This window comes from Maylandia zebra, linkage group LG12 (assembly GCF_041146795.1).
Source record: "Maylandia zebra isolate NMK-2024a linkage group LG12, Mzebra_GT3a, whole genome shotgun sequence".
Taxonomy (NCBI): domain Eukaryota; kingdom Metazoa; phylum Chordata; class Actinopteri; order Cichliformes; family Cichlidae; genus Maylandia; species Maylandia zebra.
Window position 1 is genome coordinate 9,315,914 of NC_135178.1, and position 24,825 is coordinate 9,340,738.

The window sequence follows — 24,825 nt, forward strand, 5'->3', positions numbered from 1 at the left end:
ATGTCATTTTTGACCTTCACACTAGGTCAACTTTGTGCTTGGAGCCATAAAGAGTGACAGACATGCTGTGATGAACATTCTGTGTCTGAAAATGTTTGCTTTTTTTTCTTAAGGCAGTTTAAGAGACAAATAGGATATTTCCAGCCATGGCAGAGTTCTTGAGACGGGGCTTTGAAAGATCTTTAAAAAATAGGCTCAACTCTTTCTGTCATAGATGGCTTTGCAAAAGCTTTTATTTGATTTCACTGACACTTAGCAAGAGCCACAAGAGGATCGGACTTATTTAACATTACCACTCCACTAGTGGCCTCATTATCTTCCACAGAGAAGCTGCTGAGAAGCTCCAGAGACATGAAGAGCAAGACAGGGTTCAGCTTTAACAGAGGGGATGCTGTCAAAGCAGAAATGCAGCTTACTTGATGCACTCCAGCTGAAATTCCAACCTATGCAACTATGTAAACATTTCGATGTACGTGTAATTAGAGCAGCATCATCCCCAGTGACGAGTTCAGATATAATTGAAGTTTTCTATCACCCAGGCTGAGTTTGTGGCCGGCAATTAATTCCATAGGTGTCCAAAAACAAGCCTTTGGTGGACTGAGCCGAAGAAAGTCTACACCGACGTTTGGCACAGTGAGCCTTGTCTCAGCCCCGTGGCGCTTGTTTGAAGTAGCTACTGATGTGCTGTTATTTATGCAGAGCAAGACCACAGAGGCCACAAGCCGAGCGCTGTGTGACCTACATTCAGCAGACTTGAAAGTGCTGCTCGCTGCCAAGTTTAACAGAGGGCAAAAGTACACAGAGGGCATGGCTGTTTCATCTGGGGCAGCTCATCCTGTGCAGCCAGTCAGTAAAAATACTAACCATCCATAGCAAATGAATAAGTCATTGAGCTTTCAATATGTGTCATTCGTGAACAAGTCGGTAGACCTATGTGGCTGTTTTGCAGTTTTGGTAAGATCTTTGGTGTTCAAGTGTCACCCCTTTGGTCTTTTGTCAAGTGCACAACACAAATAACTGATTAAATAAATATGGAGTTTTGTTCCACTGGATTAACCAGCAGTGTTGGGGAGTAACGGAATACATGTACCGCCGTTACGTATTTAAAATACAAAATATGAGTAACTGTATTCAGTTACAGTTACTGTTTAAAAAGGTGGTATTCAGAATACAGTTACTTTGTTGAAATGAATGGATTACACTGCGGTACTTTCCTGTTTCATATTGTCGCGGGTCAGGACTGTTTGGGTTTTGTTTGACAGCTACGTTCTGTTGTTCCAGGCGGCAGCGTTACGGTTGCCATGGTTACAGGGCGACGCTCTCTCTCTCTCTCTGCGACTGTGTGTTTCCTGGGTGAGAGAGCGCCTTTTCGTTGTTGTTGTGCTAAGCTAACAGGCAGAATGCTACAAGCATAGCTTCGGTGTTCGCTGTTCGCGTTTGGTGTGAACACACCGTAAAGAATGTAGCATCATGGGCAGTGTAGTCCGTGTTGCAGGGAGAATGGACTGCCATACACGTTATGGGTCTGTGAGCGCGAGGAGGGAGAAAAAGGGGAGTGGAAAGGTACGAGTTGTCATCGAGGAAAAACGGGAGCTGGAAGCATCTAAATATAATAATAACCACTGCAGCCAAGAAGAGTGCCTGACGAGCCCAGTTGTAAGTAAGCTATTAAGACTCGACTGTACACTGTGTTCGTGTTTTCCTCCGAAAACAATAAGTTCCGTTGGAGCAGTCTTTCAACGCCTCTCTCTGTCTCTCACAAGAAAAGTTGACTCACACAACAAAGTAAAGCTATTTTTCGGCTACGAGCCCGACACAGAACCCACCGTATTAGTCAGAGGTCCCTTTACTACAGTTCGGAGTCGCGGACCTTCAGTAACAGTAATAAATCACACAGCAATAGTACATTCACGTAGTTGTAAAAAGCATGATAATATATTAAGTAATCCAAAGTATTCAGAATCCGTTACTGTCATTGAGTAACGTAACGGAATACGTTACAGAATACATTTTGGGGCATGTATTCTGTATTCTGTAATGGAATACATTTTAAAAGTAACCTTCCCAACACTGTTAACCAGATATGGTTAAGGCTTACATAAACCTTATTCTACCTGCCAGTATGAATGCAGCAGAGATGCCAACAATTTGATTTTGTCATCTTGAAAATAATAAAATACCAATTTACTTGATGTCTTCATTGCTCCATCACACATCCTGTGGAAATTTTGCAATACACGGCACCGGGATTAACTGTCAATCAAAGACTCGATCTTCTTTGGTTTATAATACCTAAACCATGTTCATATTCTACTTCCTATCAAAGTTCTCATTTTGACAACAGTCTTACTAACAAGCGATGATACTAAATTGGCCATATGGTGCTGATGTGTGTTCAAACAACTGTTTGTCTCTCTGTCACAGCTCCTTGATGGACTGGCGATCTATACAGGACAAACCTTGCCACTTGCCCAGTCTTAGTTGGGTAGGTTCCCACCTTGGCTTTGAATGGAAAAGCTGGCTGATAAATAATTAATCTTTTTAGGCATTTTTTCAAACAAGAATATCAACTATTCATTGGTTCCAAGTACTAAAATGTGATGATTTTTGCCTTTCTCTCTTTCAAATGATTATTGAGTTTAGACTATAGAGTGGACAATCCTATTCCTTCATTAGGCTTCATTTCAGATTAGTAAGTTGGAATGCCAGCATTTTTTGTTGCTAAATAAACAGTCTCTGCTGTAAAAGACAGTGGAGGTTAAAAAAAAGAAAGAAAGAAAAACAGAAGAGGAAATAAACAGGTGTGCATCATATTTCATTAAGCTCAACATCAAGCAACACAGCCCCTATCCATTAGAGACAGTGTTCTCGCTGCCTGCTCTTTCAAGAGGGTTTTGTTCTCTCTGAAACAACTCAGGACAGTCTGCAAGGACATGAGTACTGACTCACAGTCCCTGAATGTGACAGTATTTTTGCTCCAGTTTTCAGAAATAGAAGATTTCATCTGGGTACAGCACCGAACCTGGATGAAATCTTGCATATCTGGGTTTTTTGTAAAAGTAGAAAAGGCTCTGAAAATCTCATTTGTGATGCTTCGTCACAGTTCCAGTGACTGGGAGTATGGCGATTAAATCATTGGTGCCTCAGACAGAAAACTGAGCAGAATACAACTGTGATCACTGTTGTTATACCAGACGGTGAGCGGAGGGAAGCAAAACTTAGTTACTGCTGCAAAGTTGGAAAAGTGGACTTCATTGGGTCTTTTTCCAAACGGGTCATAGAGTCACCTAAACAACTGTTGTGTTCAGTGTGCTGTGCTGACAGTGTAAACCAGACTTGATGTCCCTGCCTGTACATCAGAAGGCAATGCTGGCTGGCAGTCAGAAGGGAATTAATTACACACTCACAGATTCATAGTTCTGACTGCAAACACAATGAGTTCAACACAAACAAACACTGGTCAGCATTCGTTGCCACGGATGAATAAAACAACACCAGTCATTATCTGCGCCTCTTATGTCTCCTTTGTCTCAGCTGCTCCACTTTGCCCAGAATTTGCTGACAGTCTTTATTGTGCAGTTCAATATCAGAGACAAAAACGCATCCAATTCTCTCCTTTCAACGATCCCACTGCCACGAGACGTTCAACTATCATTTAACTCTCTCCCTGGTAAATGTATAAATACATAATGCATCATTGTAATGTGAGGCATTTTCCCTCTCAAGGACCCATACTGAAATAAATTAGTTATGATTGAACCTATAAAATCTGTCTCTGTCAGGTCTTTGTCCCTGCTATAAACTTAAATGCTTGGTGACGATCAAACAAAAATGCTGCTGTGTGATTGTATACCATTGTTACCCAATCAGAAAATGGAAATGATTATTGTCTCGCATTCATTCAGCACAGTTATAGCTGAAAGCATCATTATGAACATCATTAGATGTCTTCTAATTTCACTCTGTTTGACTTGTAGAGAAAAGTAAGGCCTTTCTATTCAGCTTAACACTTCTGCATCACTTGCTCCTTTCCAAATAAAAAAAAGCATCATTGTTCGACTATTACCAGTCCATCCAAAGACTAGCCATGTGATTGATCATCATTTAATTTTACAGCACTGCTTTGACCATATGTTATTTTTGGGGGGTGAAAAAAACAAAATAGCATTTTACATAACATTTATGTATCTTTAAATCTTACACTATTAAAGTATTTTTTGTTTATTAATAATCATTCAGTTGACTGTGTTAATTTAAAAAGGTGGTGCTCGTAATGACACACCCACAACGGAAAAACGTTGCTCACGTTTGTCTTCAAGATTTTAGCAACAAAATTAAGCTGAATGATAAACCTAATTTTCATTTTCATTTTCGACTAGGTGGCGATCACACTGGGATCAAACCAACCTAACTCTTCCTCCACTTATGCTGGTGGTGTAAATTAAAAAATAAAGGACCTAAAATTACATTTACACAAAAATAAATACCTTTTCTTTTAAATTCAGCAGAACTTCAGCAGTGGTTACATTTGTTTATCCATTCTTTGATCTAAACTCTGTGGCAACCTCAAAGTAAATGCCTACTAGAGGCTGGCTCCAAAACCGAGTCAATCCATTGATTACCTATAGGCTGTAAAGGTGGTGTCCACCTTAATATCCAAGAACACTTCAAATGAGTGTCTAGATGCTAGCAGCTGTAGCACGAACATCATGTAAGCTATGTATAGAAAGTCTTTGCTATAAATAAATACAATCTGCGGCAACCTGAAAACAATGCATGGAACAAATGAACTACTTTGCAGAAGAGGAAAAAATACATGACTTTCTGAGTGTGTAAATGACATACTTAACAGCAAACACCTTAATACTGCAGGGTTGTAAGAGGCAAGAGAGCTACTGTAACAAGCTTAGTGTTTAGTCAGTAGCTTATCTCAGCACGCCTACCCATGAAGCATGCTGGCTGCAATGACTTACGCTTGACTTCTCTCCTATTAGAAGCACAGCTAACGCTTACAACATGCATATTCAATAACACAGAAGCACACCTGTTTTGTAAATTCTTCCCTTTTGCCAACACCAGTTCTGCCCCTACAGTGAGTGATATTCGGGTAACAATGAGTCAGTGTCTGGTCAGACACCGCAGACAGTCTAGAGTTTCAGGCCATGCAGCTGCAGAGTAGAGCCATGCTGCGTTCAGACATACGGATACAAAGAGGCAGACTGTCTCCCATCTCTCAATGAGTCTGTAGCTTTCAATTATACTTAATTCGCAGCACATAATGTATGTATTTCTAAAGGGCACATTTGGACATTATCAAAGCGAGGAAAGGAAACCAGACTAACGCACTGAGGACCTTTTTCTCTTATTATTTTGTTACATTGCAATTGATTTACTTTTTATTTACAATGTTCAAAATCTAACAAGAGGAACTGACTTTTTTATTAGCAGTAGGTAAATGTCAATGTCACATGAAATTAGTTGGTGCTTCTAAAAGTTAAAAGAATAAAAATGTCCTTAACCCATTCATAACCCAACATATTTATTATTTTTGCCAGGGGAAATTTCTTCTGCTGGCACTCTTTTCTATGCTGCTTCTTCAGGCCTGTTTGTAGTGTAATAGAAACTTCTTCCTTCTTCCCAAAGATCCATTGGGAGAAGCTCCAATTCTGCTCTCTTGATTTACAACTAAAGATTTAATTCCCATTGTTTTAAAGGGTGCTATTCATGAAAGATATTCAAAGAGAGAACTCTTATTTTTTATCTTTTTTAATGATGCCTTTAAGAATTATACTATACAGCAAACCACCCATATCCTTTATGCATAGAGAGAGCGAGGAAAAAAGAAAATTGTGCGACAATGAATGTTATCATCACACTATTGCCTCTGCATGCCCTGCCAGGGAAGCATAGAAGGGAGGAAATCGGGAGGGTTGTGTATTTTTTTTCAGCAGCCCGCGGCCTGTGATCTTGAGTTGAAGGAGCTCTGCTCTCCCCAGACATGCTTCCTGCATACACAGCAATACTGGGGAACTCAAGCCTGATTGGAGAGGACAGGCTGGTCCACTATTGCCAGCAGAGTGTTCAGAATTCGGCATATGCGACAGCATCCTGGCAGGGACATTGGTCCACTGGGCTCTGATTGGCAGCAGGAGCCAACATGGCTCACTAGCAGCACACCTGATGACAGGGAGGTTCAGCCAGATAAGGCTGTCTTCATGCTGCCCACATGACAGCCAGCCATAGTCATACATTCTTCTCAAAGTGGTGCCTGTACCCTCAGTATATCTACATGAGACTGGAGGAAATCACTCTTCAGCTGAACATGGCCCTTTCCAGTTCAGTGGAGTGATGGACAGCCAAGCAGGCACGAGAGCCTAGTGGACAAATAGCTTGTGCTTGCATGCTCCTCCACTGCAGAGGGCTTGTGTCAAAAGCAATGCTTGACACTCTGACTTTGAAGCTTAATGGCATTAGTGGTGTGAGCAGACAGCTGCTTAGAGGGGGGCGCATGGATCCTAGAGTGCATTATTAAGTGTAATGAATGTCAGCGTACCGAGCTCATCCGACACATCAGGTGCCAATTATAGAGACGCGCCCTGATTTGGTTCTAAACTCAATGCACTGAAGGGGAGCTCCTTTGGCCTAACTGACATCTGCCTCATTAGCTTGGAGAAACAGGAGTAAAAGGCAGGCGACCATCCCAGCCTCTAGGCCTCTGTGGGATCCCACTGGGGCACGGGGACACACATCTTCCTCACTGTGCTCCCTCTTTACCTATTATTGATGAGGTGGAGGGTGAATGGAATGTGAATGGCAGACAGCGAGAGTGACATTTGGAGGTGATTCTCTTGAGCACCATAGCCAGAGAGTTTGGCAGGGCAGTTCATTCATTAGTCAACGCTGAATGGCGCTTCAAATCTTCACGGCATAAAGAGGTAAATAAAGCATTCATGGATATCATTGCCTCGGGCAGCCGGAGCAAACACTATTGATTTTTCTGGAGTGTTCTAAAATAATGGTCACAGATGTGTCAAGACATTCATCAAAGCGTCTCTATGAGCCAAATCCTCAATGCAGTAAAAAGCCAATATGCTGCTCTGCTCTCTCAGAGTAATCGGAAATCTGTGCCAGTGTTAGTAGTGACAGTTTAGCTTCTCGCTACAATATACTCCCAACCAATCACACACACACACACATTCACAGCAGACCTACATACTTCAGTATTTTTCCCTTTCACTGAAAAACAACATCTGCAGCTTTCTTAAAGTGCACATTTCAATCTCCAGTTTCACAGAGAGAATGGACACATGGTATATTGCTCATTCTAATTTAAGATCAGGATCCAATATAATCTTGCCAACAATGAGAAAATCCCATTCAACCTGAAGAATATTGCACCTGCAGATTTATAGGGCCTCCACAGTGCCGTCGCAAACCAACAAGCCTCTAGGTGCATGTTGTCTACTCTCTCAATAATATGTAATGCACTCAACACTACAAAGCAGATTCTCCCAAAGGCTCTGCCAGCTGTCTCAACGATATATTCTTGGTCAACTTGGTGGCACTGATTATTAGGCCAATGTATCACAGCGGTGAGCCGCAACAACAGTAGGGTTTATAAATGTCCACAATGAGCTTTACTGGAGGAAAAATTACAGGTCATTGGAGAAGTGACCAGATATTTTCACCTCAATTGACCACAGTGGTATAAGTTAAGGAAATAGACAATGGCCACTATAATGGAGTGATCCTGTGAATTGACATAGACAATTTCAATCAAATGGCCATTCATCAATCAGGAAATGAGGAGAGATTGGGATAGTATGGGGTCGGGTGGCAGGTAATTTTAAACTTAGTCATCAGCAATGATACCACCAACCATGAATGCTAACCCTAACCCTCTGTTTGGGAGAAAAGAAAAAAGGGACTTTCTTTTGAGAAATATGTAAATATTCTTTGTTCCATGATTACCAAGATTTGGAAGAGCAATAGACTTGGAAAAAACAAACTGTAAATTCAACAATGACATGGGGCCAGCGACACAAAGGTCAAAAGCAACCCCTCTACAAACAGGACTGTGCTTTCCTTTTGTTACATTCTAAATCTTCACATTTTCATATGAAATATGTTACATTTCAAGTTATGGGTATAAAAGATTCAGTAAAAAATATTGAATATTAACTAAACCCCAACCCTGGATGGGTCATCAGTGACCATTCTGGTATTAGTGGAGTTCACACTGGTGAGCAACATGTTTCCACCATGAACTATTATCCACAGCTATCAAAGAAACATCACTATATTTTCTGAGTGACAGAATATAAATGAGGGAAATCTGCTCCTCCTGTAATCGTTAATTCCACTAGTTCAAATGTCATTACTTTCTTATGTGGCATTTTTGTCCAGTAGTCATCTTTGCCAAGATGAACAAGAATTTTCTTCCTACATATCCAGTGGTTTCATAATAACATGAGACTGTCTAAATTCGGTAGACTTTTCCCTTGAATTAAGGGTAAATAACCAAACGTCTGTGTCACTATGGTGACATGTAACAGCAATATTGAGGAAGATTTACTCACCTGAGCGGCAAATCGCCCAACGTACAGCAGAAGGGGAGAAAGAGAAAAAAATAACATTAGAAACATCTGCAAAGCATCAATAGCCTCAAGAATAAGAGTTTAGTGCTACTTTCCTGTGATGAGGAATTGAGCCAACCCATTGTCCTTAACCATCCTTCTAACAAACAATGCTTGGACAGCGCCCATCTTGTCATCCTGCCCTGTTGTAGCATTTGTACCATCAGCACTCAGCTGATGGTACAAATGCCTCTCGAGAGCTACAAACACTGCCTCTATGCTGCAGCCCCAATTAGAAGGTTTCACCTGCCCAGTAGGGAATGGAGTTTCAAGTCTTCTATCTGTCAGACCTCTGCACTACGATTGTCATATCACTCTTCAGAAAGAGCCACTGAGGCAGGCCAACAGGCACTGCCTAAAAGCGTTGTGTTTCAGTGACCATCACAGCTCAGTCGATATGTTCACCATACTCTGACAGGCTGCTGCTCTTGCTCCTTCCAGGAAGACACATACACCATAAATACTGCATGTCAGACAAATCTCAAGAACTCTCTAGTACAAGCAAACTGAGGGATTGAAAGAAGGGGTGTAAAATTCCTGACAGCTTGAGAAGATGGCTGATAGAAGATACTTTGTTCAGATTTGAAGTGTAAGGTTGTGGAAATACTTCAGGTGAGATTTAATATATACCTGAATATATACCTTCTATTATATAAAAGACTGGTCAAGCCAGCAGTTAACAGTCAGCTCAACTTCTTATTCACAAGCCTTTATTGAGGCTACCTCAGTGTGAATGTGGGACTTTGGGTGTGTCTCCAGTCACGACCTAACGGTGGGAGCGTGGTCCCAGGGGCCTGTTGGACAGTGCTGGCCAGTGACACATTGATGTATGAGCTCCAGTTTTTGCTCCCTCTCCCCCTCAGCACAGAGAAGCAGGTGTGCTGATCAGTGCCACTTGATCTGTCAGTCGGATGGATAAAAATAGCCTTGGAGATTGAGCTGGGAGCAGCATTCACCTAACTCTTTGGTGGAAACTCAATTGACTTTGAAAGCCTCTCAGAATGTTCTTGACCACTGTAAACGAGCCAAAGATTTCTCAAGGTCAAATGTCTTAAATGCAGCTTTTAAGTTATCTGTCAAGAAGAATACAAAATGGTTGTTATGTCTGTTGGGTAAAAAACTAAACAAAACAAAGAAATCATTTAAATTTCAAGTGCTAAGACTATTCTGTTAGTTTGTTTTATGAAATAACTTTCTCTAAGTAGTGTACACGTAATGTTTTCATTACAATAAAGATAAATAGAGACAATCTTAAATTTCTCTGTAGGAATGATACAACACATCCAGGGAGCCATATTCTTTTCCTTCCCGGTCATTTCCTGTCACATTAAGTTGGAGACATCTTCTCTGGGCCTGTAAAGCCTGGGCCTTTAACAAATGCAACTTTTGTTTTTTCAGTTTTCCGATCAGGAAAGATGGAATGCAGTGACTTTGAGCGGGAGTAAATGTGCAGCATCAGCATCTCTCAGTGTGGGGAAGCTGAAACGTCTCTGCTAGCTGTTTGAACAGCAGGTGGCTATTACACCACATGGATGCTCAGAGTAATTAAACGTGCTCTCCTTCACTTCATGTTTTTTTTTATCTTGTTTAAATAACTGTTAATGTCAATGTTATTTGACAAAAATAACACTGTTATTTATCAAAGCTTTTTTTCCTGCCAAAGGAAGTTTTATTCACTGCCTTAGCATCACAGTTACAGCAGCATTGATAAAGAGCACCCATGTGAACATTGATGTCGGTAAGGCTGCATGATTAAGTCCTCAATTAAGTCCTCAAGGGAATTACTTATGTTGTAGTAATGTTCCCTTTGACTGGGCTCACTTTTAATGAGAATTTCTCTATTTCATTTCCACTTGACACACTTCTATCTGACTTTGTCAAAGGTACAAAATGAGGTGCTAAGAAGAAGCTTGTCTAATTAGCTAGCCACTTGTGGTGGTCCCAACGGCAACTGCCATTTCAAATAGTGAAGCTATTATTATGATCACTTTTACCATTATCATAAATGTGAGACCAATGGGCCATTTAGTGTAACTACCTAAGTAAACACCTTGCTTTCAAATCACAGAGAGACACTAGCTCAGCATATGGTCAGGCTAGGCTGACCAAAAACATACAGAAAACCCCAAAACAAAACAAATACAGTTGAGGGCTTAAACTCAGATAAAACTATTTGCTTGAACTTTTTAGAAATTGATCATGCTTATTTGCATCATGTATGTGACAATATCTGGAACAAGCTGGTGGTTTGGCTCCCTTCCCATAATTCCATGAAATGTTTCTGCACCCATTTCTATAAACAAACCTTCATGCATATCTTTTTTCAAACCATCTAGAGGAATGATCAACTCAAGTATGCACATTTGTGGTCAGAAATGTCATCATGAGCATAAATGGTATACTGGACTTTTAATGATTTCTTTGAATTGATTTTTCTCCAAGGTGAAAAGTTGAATTTTATTTTTGGATTTTCTCTAATCCAAAATGAAAAGGTCAAAAGTAGATATACATACATATACATACATTCTCTTAGATCTTGTGATGCTAAAGGTTCTACAATATCTTTTAACTGAACAAGGCCATTTTAGTCAATCATGCAGTTGTAGTCAATCATGGTTTACTGTCACTGGTAGTTTCTCTTTCCAAAAAAGGATTTCGTTGACACGACTCATTGGCTTGACCAATACTTAGAAGAATGGAAAAGAAACTCCGTCAAGATCTACAAAAAGTAGATCTTCAAGTTATTCAATTGTGTGACCACTGGTCTGGAAGAAGACCCAAACTGTTACCCTCAAATGAGAAGAAATTGGTTAGTGTGCTAAGAACAACCCATGAACCACCAAGCCTGCTATGAACTGGAGACTGCTGGAACACCACTGTCCACAGTGAAGTACATTTTACATCATCATTGACTGAGAGGTATATATGGGTAGCATCATGCTCTGGTACTGATAATGGCAGTGGTACTGGTACAGTGCACAAAGTGGATGAAATAATGAAAATGAGGACTCTCTCTAAATTCTTCAACTTCACTGCAAAAAAGATTGAAGTTGGGACACAACTGGTTTTTCCAACAGAAGAATGATTCAAAACACAGATTAAAACTGGTTTAGATAGAACCTAACATTAAACTTATAGAAAGCCCCAAATTTAACCAAACTGAAAACTTGTAAACTTTGCTTAAAAGCCAGACAACAAAAATGAACTCTACCAAATCTGCCAAGAAAAGTCATTAAATATCCAGCCAGAATTATGCCAGAAGCTTGTTGATGGTAACCAAAAACATTTAACTAAATATGAGTGGGGTTGTATGTATATGGGGTCTGGCAGACGAGCGGAACACTTTCTATGCTCGCTTCGAGGCTGCAGCTAAGGTCTCCAACAATGCTAGTGTTGGCGGCGCTAACGGCTGCAGACAGGAAGATACTGCCAGCACCGGAAACGTGCTCGTCATCTCCGAGCATGAAGTAAGGAGAGCCTTCAAAAGAGTGAACACCAGGAAAGCAGCAGGACCAGACGGCATCCCAGGTCGTATCCTAAGAGACTGCGCATACCAGCTAGCTCCTGTGTTCACTGAGATATTCAACATCTCTTTATCTCAGTCGGTGATCCCCACATGCTTCAAAGAGTCCATCATTGTTCCTGTCCCGAAGAAACCCCACCCTGCTTCTCTCAATGACTATCGCCCTGTAGCCCTCACCTCAGTAGTGATGAAGTGCTTTGAACGCCTGGTCAGAGACTTCATCATTTCTTCACTACCAGACACACTGGACCCACTACAGTTCGCTTACCGTCCAAATCGTTCCACAGACGATGCCATCTCTCATCTCCTCCACACATCACTCACTCACTTGGACACTAGAAGGGGGAATTATGTTAAAATGCTCTTCATAGACTACAGCTCTGCATTTAACACCATAATTCCCTCCACACTCACCACCAAGCTGGAGCATCTGGGACTCAGCTCATCTATGTGTCAGTGGATCTCCAACTTCCTAACTGGCAGACCACAGGCAGTAAGGATGGGCGGACATGTCTCAGCCTCCACCACTCTCAGCACTGGAGCCCCCCAGGGGTGTGTTCTGAGCCCCCTGCTGTACTCTTTGTACACATATGACTGTGTGGCCACTACCAGCTCCACCACCATCATCAAGTTTGCTGACGACACCGTTGTGGTGGGCCTGATGTCTGATAACAACGAGACGGCCTACCTGAAGGAGATTAGGAATCTGGAGAACTGGTGCCAGAGGAACAACCTCCTTCTAAACGTCAGTTAAGACAAAGGAGCTGATAGTGGACTTCAGCACTAAGCAGGAGAGGAACTACCAGACCCCCGTCATCAACGAGTGCCCAGTGGAGAGAGTGGACAGCTTCAAATACCTCGGAGTTCACATCACGCAGGACCTGTCATGGTCCTGTCACATCAACACCGTGGTGAAAAAGGCCCGACAGCGTCTCTACCACCTCAGACGCTTGAGAGACTTCCAACTGCCCTCCAAGGTGCTCAGGAACTTTTACTCCTGCACCATAGAGAGCATCCTGGCGGGAAACATCTTAACCTGGTTCGGGAACAGCACCATGCAGGACAGACGAGCTCTACAGAGGGTTGTGCGGTCAGCTGAGCGCACCATCCGCTCCGAGCTCCCTGACCTGCACTCAATCTACAGCAGGCGGTGCCGGACCAAGGCCAGGAAGATCGTGAAGGACCTCAGCCATCCCAACGACAGACTGTTCTCTCTGCTGAGGTCAGGAAAGCGATTCCGCTCCCTGAAGACCAACACAGAGAGACTGAGGAGGAGCTTCTTCCCGCAGGCGATACGGTCTCTCAATCACACCACCACACAGTACTGACCCACACATATGGTTCTTACACACACACTGGACTTTCTGGACATTGTTTTTGCACACATTGTTTTTTTGCACAACACTGGTCACTATATTCTTCATTTCCGGTTAATACTTGTACAGCTGCTGTTATTGTGTATATATTTATTTATATTTAGATTTCTTCATACATTCTTATATAGTTCTATATTGTGTATTTTGTTGTACAGTTATTTTATTTTCAACTTTAATTTATATATTTTATCTTATTCCTTCCCAGTTAAATTTACCCTTCATTCTAATTTGTGTTGTACAGTTATTTCATTTTTAACCTTAATTTATATTTTATTCCTTCTTAGTTAAATTTACCCTTTTTAATTTTTCATATTTATTTCCTATCTTATTCATAGCCTTTTCCTTTTTTGTTTTCTTTAGGTCACGAGCAGTTGTCCAAGCATTTCACTACATATCGTACTGTGTATGACTGTGTACGTGACAAATAAAATTTGAATTTGAATTTGAAATTTGTATTTGAATCTTTTTATGTCCTTTTGAGCCTTTGTGGATTAGAAAAAACCATAAATTAATTTAAAACTCCTTCAATCTGGAAATACAACAGTTCAGAGAAATCATTTATGCCATCATGCATACAAAATATAAGTGTATGGGCTTTACACATATATAGTTCCCATGTGAAAGCTGAATAATATTTATCACAGACATACTCATCTACTGTCAAATCTAAAAACAGCCTCAGACTGGAATTCCAGCAGTCTTGGAAAACTCCGCCTCCGGCTCTTTGGCTGCCTAATGGAGCAGTTGCAGTTGCTCGTCTACCGAGACAATCAGGCATTAACACTCTCAAACTTAAAGTGCTGACTTGTATGGTCTCCCATGTATTTCATTCTTAACTTAAAAGGCCACTCTGATCCCAGATAGTCTTTTCAGTCCCATTTAAAGGCAAATATGGTCATATTACACCTAAGACTACAGCTCTGCATTTAACACCATAATTAATGGCATTAGCAATGAACCCAAAAATAGTGCAAAGCATGACTGTTTGCTGTTTTGAGAAGAATATCCTTAAGAAAAGGCTGTCATGTGTTTAAAACTCAAATGTCTGGGTTTTATGAGGTTTATCTCAGGCTAAGGGGTCCCAGCATTGAGACAGAAGGATTCATTGTGTGGATATGTAGAGTAGTCAAGACATAATTTAAAGAAAAAAAAAGATCTAGCCAAAAGGAGCTCCATCCCACCAGTATTTTCACTTAGTGTGATGTCTTCATTGCTCTTCAGTGAAAAATAAGGATTGATTGAACTTGCCTTTATATCAGATTTAATTTTGTTGCATCACTCTACTTTCTTTATGCCCTGGAACTACACACGATACCAAAAAATAAATGCTGGCATAGAAACATTATCACAGAAGTAGGAATTAACTGTGAGTAAATAATTCCACAGTGGAGCCTAGAATAGCTCAAAGCAAGCCAAAAGCTATACTACAATGAGGGCAAGAAAGCCCTCCCTCCATTCAACAATGCACGACAAGGGGAAATGAGGATGGCACCAAAATGGAGAGCACTTAATCTTCGAAGTGCTCTGAATGAAGTCAGGGCTTTTGTCATTGGCTTTTTGGCAAGAAGTTCCGTAAATCATGTCCAATAGTCTTGGAAAATACCCTTCTGTTGCTTGTTCAGACTATGTAAAATAAGTCGACATGCTACCCCTGCATGACTGGTCCCGTTTTAAGGATTGTCGGGGATAGGGGTTGTGGGGGATATTTTACACAAATCATCTAAATTACTGTCAGAAGAGTCAGCCCAGGGGAGAGAAAATTCAGAAGGACGCCTGCTGTAATCTCTGTAGAAAATAAATAAACCAAGCATGTCCGATTAATTGCTGTCTCCGACTTGGCCTCTCCATTGTCTTTGGGGAGCTGAGCTGCCGCAAAGCTGGATGGCCATCAGAGTAAAGAAGAAAAACAGAAAGAAAAAGAGAGTGGATGTGGTCACAGTGAATCAAAGGCTTAATTCCAGTTCATATTTAAGTGATTCATAGCCATGATTTTACCTTTATATGTCACCGAGGGCATCTCTGTCTGCTCGGGATTTGGAGGACAGAGATCTAGGAATCCCAACACTTTGATAAAAGACTAATGCAGCCGAGACCGACCCCGTGGAGAAGAGAACATCGAACGAAGCGATAACAGATGAGATATTGATTCAGAGCTGATTACAGCCACACAGATGAATGTCAAAATATTGTCACTGCCTCATTCTTCATTATATTATCACTGCAGGGACAAAAGGACAGCCAGTAGCAGATTAATTCCACTGGGAGAAATCCCCAACAAAGGTTTTTATGTCAAGGTTAGCTAAAGCTACTTTACTATACATGATGATAAACTTGGTATCAAATTCAATTAGCTGGAACACAGTCACACTGCAAAGCAACACATGTAATGGAATGGATGGAGTGCAGGGTAAACATTTCTGGGGTTAAAAGTTCAGTTTCGTCTTGGAAAGCTCCAGTAAAGAAGCAGATGCACTCAGCGTGCTGTGTAAGTATGTTTATAAAAGATTCAGCCAAACAGAAGGTGTCACATGTCACATTGAATCATGTAGTGCAACAAATATTAGCAGATACCCTATGTCTATGACAGCAGGTATAATGTATAATATATATTCATGCACCACTTTATTAGGTAAAGCTGTGAAATCTAAAACCAACAAATACAACAGCTCTACCTTTATGACGTTTCTGCATTCCCTCTCCATGGATCTGTTATCTTTATGCTCATTTCTAGCTGCATATATTCATGTTTAGTTGCTACTAAACTAGCTTTGACTGATTCACCATTGAAAATAATCTCCATTTTATGCTGGGCCTTGGTGAAGCTCTCTTCTCCTTCCCTTAAAGTCATGTTTCTTGTGATTGGATGGCAACAGTAAAAAACAACAACTCTTATTGACGTCACACGGAGTAGAACGTTCTTTCTGAGCATTTAGAGCAGTATGAAGCCAGTATAAAGCTTTTGGCTTTCATATCACTTGTAGGTACAATGACCCCCATTATTTGAAACTTTTGCCATGTTTAATGTCATCATCTTCTATTGTAATGCTATTTATATGACAGAATTTACAGTTTTGTTGTTATTGTCAAAAAAGTCCAATTGTACTTTCTGTTTGTTAATGTCAGAGTGACTGGTGTAGTGTACAGGAGTTCACTACTTTTATAAGTGCTAATATTTCATACACTCTTTTAAAGGCAAGTTATTATGCTTAGATGCTTTTGAAAACCAGAAGAGTATATTCCATTTTACTGCATTACATTTCCCAGGTGAACCTAATGAAGTGGCAATTGAGTATATTCATTTTTATTCCCCACTAATATTGCACTGCCGCTGTGCTACTTTCAGGTTACAAACCAAAGGGCTGGCACTAAGAACAATAAGCCTGGATCCCTCAGGAGAGATATGCAACACAGCTCACAGTACTTAATAAAGGAGCACAAAAAACAGGACATTCATTGGAAGACAACAGCAGCAATTCTAATGAATTATCAGACGAAGCCAGAAAATGTGATAAATTAGGGGCAGCAAAGTAACCAACATAAAAAAAACAGACAAGAGGTAAATATGGGCATGGTCAAAGTACACCACACACAATGAAAAGACAGTAATTAAAAGTTCATTCAATAAAAATCATAGGGGGAGTCAAAGTCTTTTGTTTAGGGACAGGGACAAGAGAATTCAAATAACACGCAACATCACCTCAGTCACTCAGGGAACTGAAACAATTATATTTTTCTCTTGCTTCTTGTTCTCTTGTTTTTGTACTACCTGCTAAAATGATTCATTAAGACGAGCTAAGTGGCTTCAATTTCAAAATGTGATTATTTTTTTCTCTGTTTTGTTTTCGTTGTTAACTATAGTTATAGATTATACTGTCAGGTTAATCTCTAAACATCCACAGGCTCTCTGGTAATGGCAAAAAGGGTAACATGGTGAGTGATGTTTGGGTGATTTTCTTCTTAGTTGGGTTAGGGTTAATAAAATCGCACTTATGATGTAGAGATCTCAAACAATGATGTATCACATATGATACATTTGGCATTGTGGGATTAAGCAGAAAAACAGTAATCCAAATCTGGGATTGGGCTCCCAGTGGTAAAATTCAGTGTTACATCCAATTTCTTATAAACCCAGTCCAAGTAATTTAACCATCTGAGGTCTAAGTCATCACATGTGCTAACCCTAACACTAATCCACCAACCATAGTATCAAACTAAACCCCAAATATCTACTGAGATGATAGATACAGAATAAAATATAACACTGAATGCGATTCTGAGCTTTTTAGCTTTTGTTTGCATTATTTTAGATAGTTTAACAGCATCATTATCACATCATAAAATAGCCAAAAGGCTTCTTCTTCTTTGTGGCGTAGGATTTATTTGCATGAAAATGTCAGTAAAATCCACATAACTGCACTTTTAGTCCTAAACACTAGTATATAGTCTGCATTACCGACGAGTAAAGCTGAGTCTTGCTGCTTGGTTGTGTGTTTGGACGTGTCGGTGCATCTGTTGACTCCAGAGGGTTAAGTTATGGTTAAAGAAAATATTCCATCTGCTGCTAAAAAAAATAATCATCCTATATATTCTTAATCCTTATCCTTACTACATAATCTGTGCACGGGTTTTGATATTTGCATTAATTAAACCCTGCAGTTGGACGTAAATTACGTGGTGCATGTTGGTCCAACACACAATTCTCATGGTGAATGTACAAAACATACATACATAAAGACTGCATATGCATATTGGACATAAATCTACATGTACATGCATGAATGCACTCAACATTCAGTTTACACGAGCTAGACTGTGCTCTAACAAGAGCATATGTCATAGTAATTCTTCACAGCAAGCCTTAGACAACCTTTGCTCTAATATATACACTGCTTCTAGGGCTGCCACAAACGATTATTTTGATAGTCGACTAGTCACCGATTATTTTTGCGATTAGTCGACTAATCAGATCATCATCCATTGGACGTACAGCGTACAGCTTATTGCACCAGCAGCATCTGGTCTTATATAACTATCATTAGCTTACAGCTTGAAGTGTTTGTGCTAACTAAAAATAAAGACAAGATGGTAGTTTATTAATTTTTAATGAAATTTGCAGATTGTTTCGGTGAAGTTTAATAAACTCCTTGCTTTCTAAAATATAACAGGACACCGGAGTATATTCTCCAGCGTCTCACACTTCTGATAATCAGCTGTCTGCTTGACAGTTTTAGCTGTGCAAAAACTATAACTTTAATCTCAGCCAAACCGATTTACTCAGGAACAAATAAAATACTAAAGAAAGCCAAACAATAACATTTTTAAGTTATCTAAGTGACTTATATATATGTTTAACCTGACTAGCGAAAGACGGCGGTGGGTTTGAAAACGATTTGGCGCGAGTCCGGTGTTCTCACGGCTCTAGTTAGCCTTGCCCCCGCCTAGCTAACGAGCTAGTGGGTAACAGACGTCTCCGAAAACGTCGGAGCGCTTTTGAAAATATGTGGTGTCTTGATAAACTGAGCAGATATTTGAGGTTTACACAGCTACATTCAAGCCTGAAAATATGTTAAACGTTTATTTTGTGACCCAGAAAGAATAATAAGAGTAAAGTTAAAACTAACTAGCTGCCGCCATTGTTGACAACTGCGCTGGGCTGCGCTATGAATTCTGGGACACAGCTTCTTCTTCTTCGGGGTTTAACGGCAGCTGGCATCCTTGTACATGCAGTGCTGCCATCTTCTGTTTCAGTCCGTTATTACACTCTTAAATCCTACTACCGGTACTCCTGCGTCCTTTGTGATCTTACAAAGCTTCAAACGATGCGTCGACTATTAAATTAGTCGTTGACGATTTTAATAGTCGACATAATCGTGACTAGTCGACTAATCGTGGCAGCCCTAACTGCTTCCTCTTTTTTTTTAACCGTAGGATTCTGTAAATCTTCTCAAACCAGAACACAACCTGTTAGAAATACCTCACAATCTTGGTACTTCAATAAGATAATAGCAAAATGTAACTACTTTCCTGAAATAGTAAGGATGCAGTGATTCCTGTTGTCTGAACACATGGTTGGTGACCACCAGTGATCCTTGCACTCCTGTCACTGCCTGTGTCAAACTGACCACCTGAAAAAAAGTCTATTCAGGCTGACATCAAGAAGCCCACTGCTGGGTTTCTCCTCCTGCAGCTCTGCATCCTTTAGCTCATCAGCAGCTATTCAAGATAGCTTCAAGGTAGCCAGACCTCCTGCCTCAAGCCTAAGTATTGGAAATCAGAAGAATCACACACCGGAAATCACTTCAATCTGTATGATAATTTGACACCCTCATCTGGGATTTTGTGTATTTGGTTCAGTTCAGCAGTTGGAAAATGTCAGACTGGTTGGCGATTTAATCTACATGATACAGTCGAGGTAATGTACATATGGTGCAGCAGCCACCTGTGAAAAGCACTCCATAGAGTAAATAATACTTTAGAGAAATTGAATTTTTTTGTGGTTTTTTTATTTTATTTCAGTACATACAACAACCATACCTTACTATGTGTTACAAAACAGGGTGTTTTTTTGAAAGCCTTGAGGTTCTGTGGTACAATGCAAGGATTATGTCTGAGATGAGTGGTGATACTATTTCAAACAATCCAAAGTAAAGTCAAACAGCCAATTGTGTTTTAGTGGCAAGACAAACTGCCCTAAGGATCCCAATTTCCAAATGCCTCCAAGCAATGAAAAGTGTAAAGATGTGAGGTGAGAGGAGGTTTCAAAGTCTCCTCATGATCAGGTTGCATGTTGGTCAGGCATAAAACTTTAATTATCTTGATGCCTACTTCAAATTCCACGGTCTGATCAGCAACGGGGACTACCCTCCCTCCACTGGGAGCCACAGGAAGACAGGTTAATAGGGGTGCATGTATGACTGCCAAGAAAATCGGCAGGTGTGTTTCACTGGTGTACAAAATCAAAATCCCTCTTTCAGAAAAAGGCTTTTTTTGAGGAGAAAACATAGTAAAATACCTTAAGAGCAAAAAATCAACAAGCAAACAAAAAGATGGGAATAAAGACACATTTATCTTTGGATTTGCAATTTCAGACACTTGGAGCACACAACCATGGGCAAAAAGGCTGCCAATATGAAAAAGAAAATAATGTAATATATAGTATAAAGTAAAGAGACTTACACACACATATATGGCTTTTAGTTTTATGTTGAAATTGTACAAGCAGTTAATTATTAAGCTACGTAAGGAGCAGTTTGTGCTTGCTACAAGTCCTGTTTTGTTGACTCAAACCTTCTAGAAGTGAGTCTCAGTCTAAGCAGCCATCGTGGGAGGCGAAGCTATAATTTAATCCTCAATGGGATAAAAAGACTATGAATCACCAATGAAAACTAAAAAACTAAAAAAGATATTGACTTAAAAAAAATAAAATAAAAAAGGTTTTTTTGTGATTGTTAGAATTCTACCATGCATACACAAACTTGTAGTTTAATTCATGGCTCAGTCTTATAGATATTATAAATATTATAGATAAGGTTAGCCAAAAAAAGCACAACAACTTTCCCCTTTCTTTCAAAACTCTCTACAGACAGTCTCCTATATGACCTACCTTTAAGTGAATATAGTCTTTTTAAGAGATATTAGGCAATTAGAAACTTCAAACTTCAAAAAACGAAAAGGCTACTATGGAAAGAAACTTTGTGAATCTTATTAGTTTTAATCAAATCCTTACAAAAAGTTTAAACATCAAACTAGCTGTTAATATTCACTGCTTTAGGCCCATAAAAACCACCTACCTCAGTTTTAACAGCAACTTTTTTAGTATATAGTGCATTTTCTGCATTACATCCCACACAGTGGGAGTATGGATTTTATTCATGACTTTCATTATATGCTGTTCTGGAAACCACTTTTACTACATCCGCAGCTTTTGCTGTTATGGATGGGTGTGGTGCACTTTCAGTCACTACTGCCTTCGGCATTTGCTCGCAAACACCCTTCCCTGCATTCCCTGTGCTTTATCATGTTTGGCCCAGCTGCATAACGCATTCCCAGTGGTGATTAAGGTCGGACAATTAGATTCAGCCAACCGCGGTTCTGGTGACTTAATAAGTATAGACAATTATCTGAAATTAATATGATAGATGTTATTGTCTTGTGCTGCTTGGCTCAGTCAGATCTTGGCAGGGCTTCAGGTTATTATTATCGAGTATGCAACCACTGTATTAGCTTGAGTAATGACGCTCTCCATGCGGCTGTAGCCGTTTCATCAAAGAGAATGAGATTATTAGTTAGATGTGCTATGTTTCCAGCTAAACATACTCAGCACCCAGTGCCTCCGATGTGATGCCATCAGCCTTGGCCCCTCTGGTTAGTGCTATACGCACAGTAAAAAAAAAAGAAGATCCGAAATAAGCCTCAACCAGGCCCAAATAGCTATGAGTACACAGACTTGTATGGCGCCACTGAAATAAAAGTGAATGTAACAGATTTTTGAAAAAATGTGCCTGTTTTTCAGTCGTGCAGTTTTACATGAGCTATTTTTCTTCCCAAAGTTAGATCGTTCAGGGATTTCAGAACACTGTGTGGCTTCTTCAAGTGTGTGAAATCTCAGAGGAAATCACCTCCAGCAAGTGCGATTATACATTCTGGTTCAGGTTTTGTAGCGCAATTTGCACTACAGAGTTCACTGTTTCCTAGCAGCTTAAGCTTTGGACACCTGTTGTCACACTGTGGTTTTTACCATCTGGCACCCAATAACATATGAAGAGCTATTCCTCGAGGACAGCAACAAAGGTACTGAGGGACATATTGCTGCAGCTGCCTCAGTCTTATAATGAGCGCTGTCAGGGATTTGCAGCACTGAACTTTTGCGCCCTGATCTGTGGCGGGTCACCGTCGAGTTCATATCAATAATTCATCTCGTGCTCAGCTCCCTTGCCTGTTATGAAACAAATCTTGTTAGGCAGTCCTGCCAACACTGTCTCCATCTCACTACCTGACTTTATTTGCCTGCTTGGATTGGAATGAGGGGGGGCAGCAGTGGGGTTTGTTAAAGATTAGCCGAGTTCATCTACATGAAACATTTGTTTTGGAAGCAGGGACATTGCAGGAAGTTTGAGTCTACAGGGTGGCCTGAAGAATGCATTGAGTCTCCCCACAATGGCTCACTGGAATAGATGGGTTCACAAAAAGCAGATAGAGTGCAGCCCGTGCTCTTTATCCCCCCAGTAAGGTTTTTCTGTGGCCTTCCTGTGGTTTATTGTGAAACAATGTGGAGCTGTCAGAGGCTCAGTGGAGACCTGGGGAGAAGAAGGCAGGGAAGTGGAACGCCGTAGTGGATGGGGCTGCTCTGATAAGATCCAGGGAGACTCCTCTCACCCCCCATCAGCTGGCATCGAGCGACAGTAACCTTTCCTGTCACTGACAGTTGCTAAAAGCAGCAGGGGATCTGGAGGCCTTATGTTTAACTTCTTTCAAATTAGCACCTTTTTGCTTTTGTTGTTGTCTCCTCCTGGCTCTGCTGATCAAGGCGGTCAAAATTAGTCAATTCACCATGAATAATTACGTGCCTGAGCACATCGTGAACATGCTGTAAACAATTTACATATTGCTCAGGTATTCATAATACCTTGGAAACATGTTAAGATGTAAAGCAACCAAAACGCAGCACTTGACTCCGCCTTTTATAGAAGACTTCAAACATTTCTAGCTTTGGACATGCTGCTCCAGTTTAAATGAGATCCATCCACCAGAGTAAAACAGGTCTAACAGTTCCCCATATATTAGCGTGCTAATGAGGTCCCAGTGTGATACTTCTTAATGAAACCATGCAGGAGGCCAATTGTCCATAACTAATTATCATATGCTAATTGGCACACTAAAGTGCAGAAAGAGGACTGATTTTGTTTGTCTGTGCATCTCATTTTTTTTCTTTCTGCCTGTGCATGCATTGTATCAGAAGTGCTTAATGACTGTAATTACAGCTGAAAGGCATGTGCAAATCACATGTTTCTTTTACAGTATGATTACTCACTACACAATAAATATCCAGCTTCAAGTGGGTACACATATAGTTTAATAATACATCTGAGACCTGAACAGGCCAAACAAGTGGCCTGATTCAACCCACTGGATGAATTTTGGTGCTACTCTTGGGGTGGTGATGGGATACCAACATTACTACACAAAGAGAATGGAAAGCTTAATATATTTGTAGAGCTAGACAAATTGCTTGAATCATTCAGAAATAAAACACTACTTTTTACATTCAAAAACTGTACATGTAAATTTTTGGGCCTGTCAGCTGTAAATAGTAACAGCTGTAGACTCTATGAATATGGAAAGGCTGAGATATATATTTTTCCTAAAACATGTCAGGCTGTTAATCAGCAGTTCTGATTGATTATTAATCTGAAAATCTATTTCACAAAAAATAAAACTTTCTGCTGTCGGAACTTATTAAAAAGAGTGAAGGAGGAGTGTTTTTTTTGTTTGTTTACCTGCCCTTAAAGTTTCGGCCTCTTGGCTGTGGCTCAGGTGAATGTTTTCAGAATGTACTTTTTTATACCTGAAGAAAGGGAAAACTTTGGGGGGGGAGGTTTTTCTATGAAGCCATTATGAAGTGGTTTTATTCGTCCAGCTGTATGTGGCCCATTAGCTGAAATGAGTTTTACGCCCCTTACATGCAACTAATAATAACCTTGAGGCTAAACAATAACTTTGACTATTTTCCACGCAAACTGCAGTGTGATTATTATTTCGATCACAGCGGCTTGCCATGTCTGATAAGCCAGGTGTAACAAATTCTTCTTCCAATGTTGCACATTATCCTCATTTGCCACTCTTGACTCTCTAAATATGAAAAAGGGGCACAATAAATCCCTGACAGATCCCACTGATCTGAAGAATGTCACTGAAGAAAGAATGGCACCCTGAATGGCACCATATCGAATTATGCTCAAGTAAAAGAAAACACTGGGTGGCACCTGGCAATGGACCATATTGGTTCAGTTCTGGTTCAGTGTTCCAGAAAATGGGACAGGGACTCCAAACAAATACAAATAGCTTGCTATTGCTTTAGAGCTTGTGGCTGACCAGCTCTGCAAACTGAATATAGCAACAGGTTCTGGTTCAATGGCCCAAACAAAGGTGATGATCCTGCTGGAAACATATGGGCGACGCTGCTTTCAGTTAAGAAATACAATATCAAGATTGGCCCTATGGCACTGGGGTGGAAAATAATCAAAGTGGAACTCTCATTGTGTCGAGCAGATACTTGACAAGAAAACCAAAT

The 24,825-nt window shown here is 40.4% G+C and overlaps 1 protein-coding gene across 3 annotated transcripts in view; it reads right to left on the reverse strand.

The window, feature by feature from the left end:
• The window catches only part of unc5db (unc-5 netrin receptor Db), a 294,402-nt gene that overhangs the window by 222,284 nt on the left and 47,293 nt on the right, over positions 1-24,825 (reverse strand). The gene's annotated exons all lie outside the window — the stretch shown is intronic.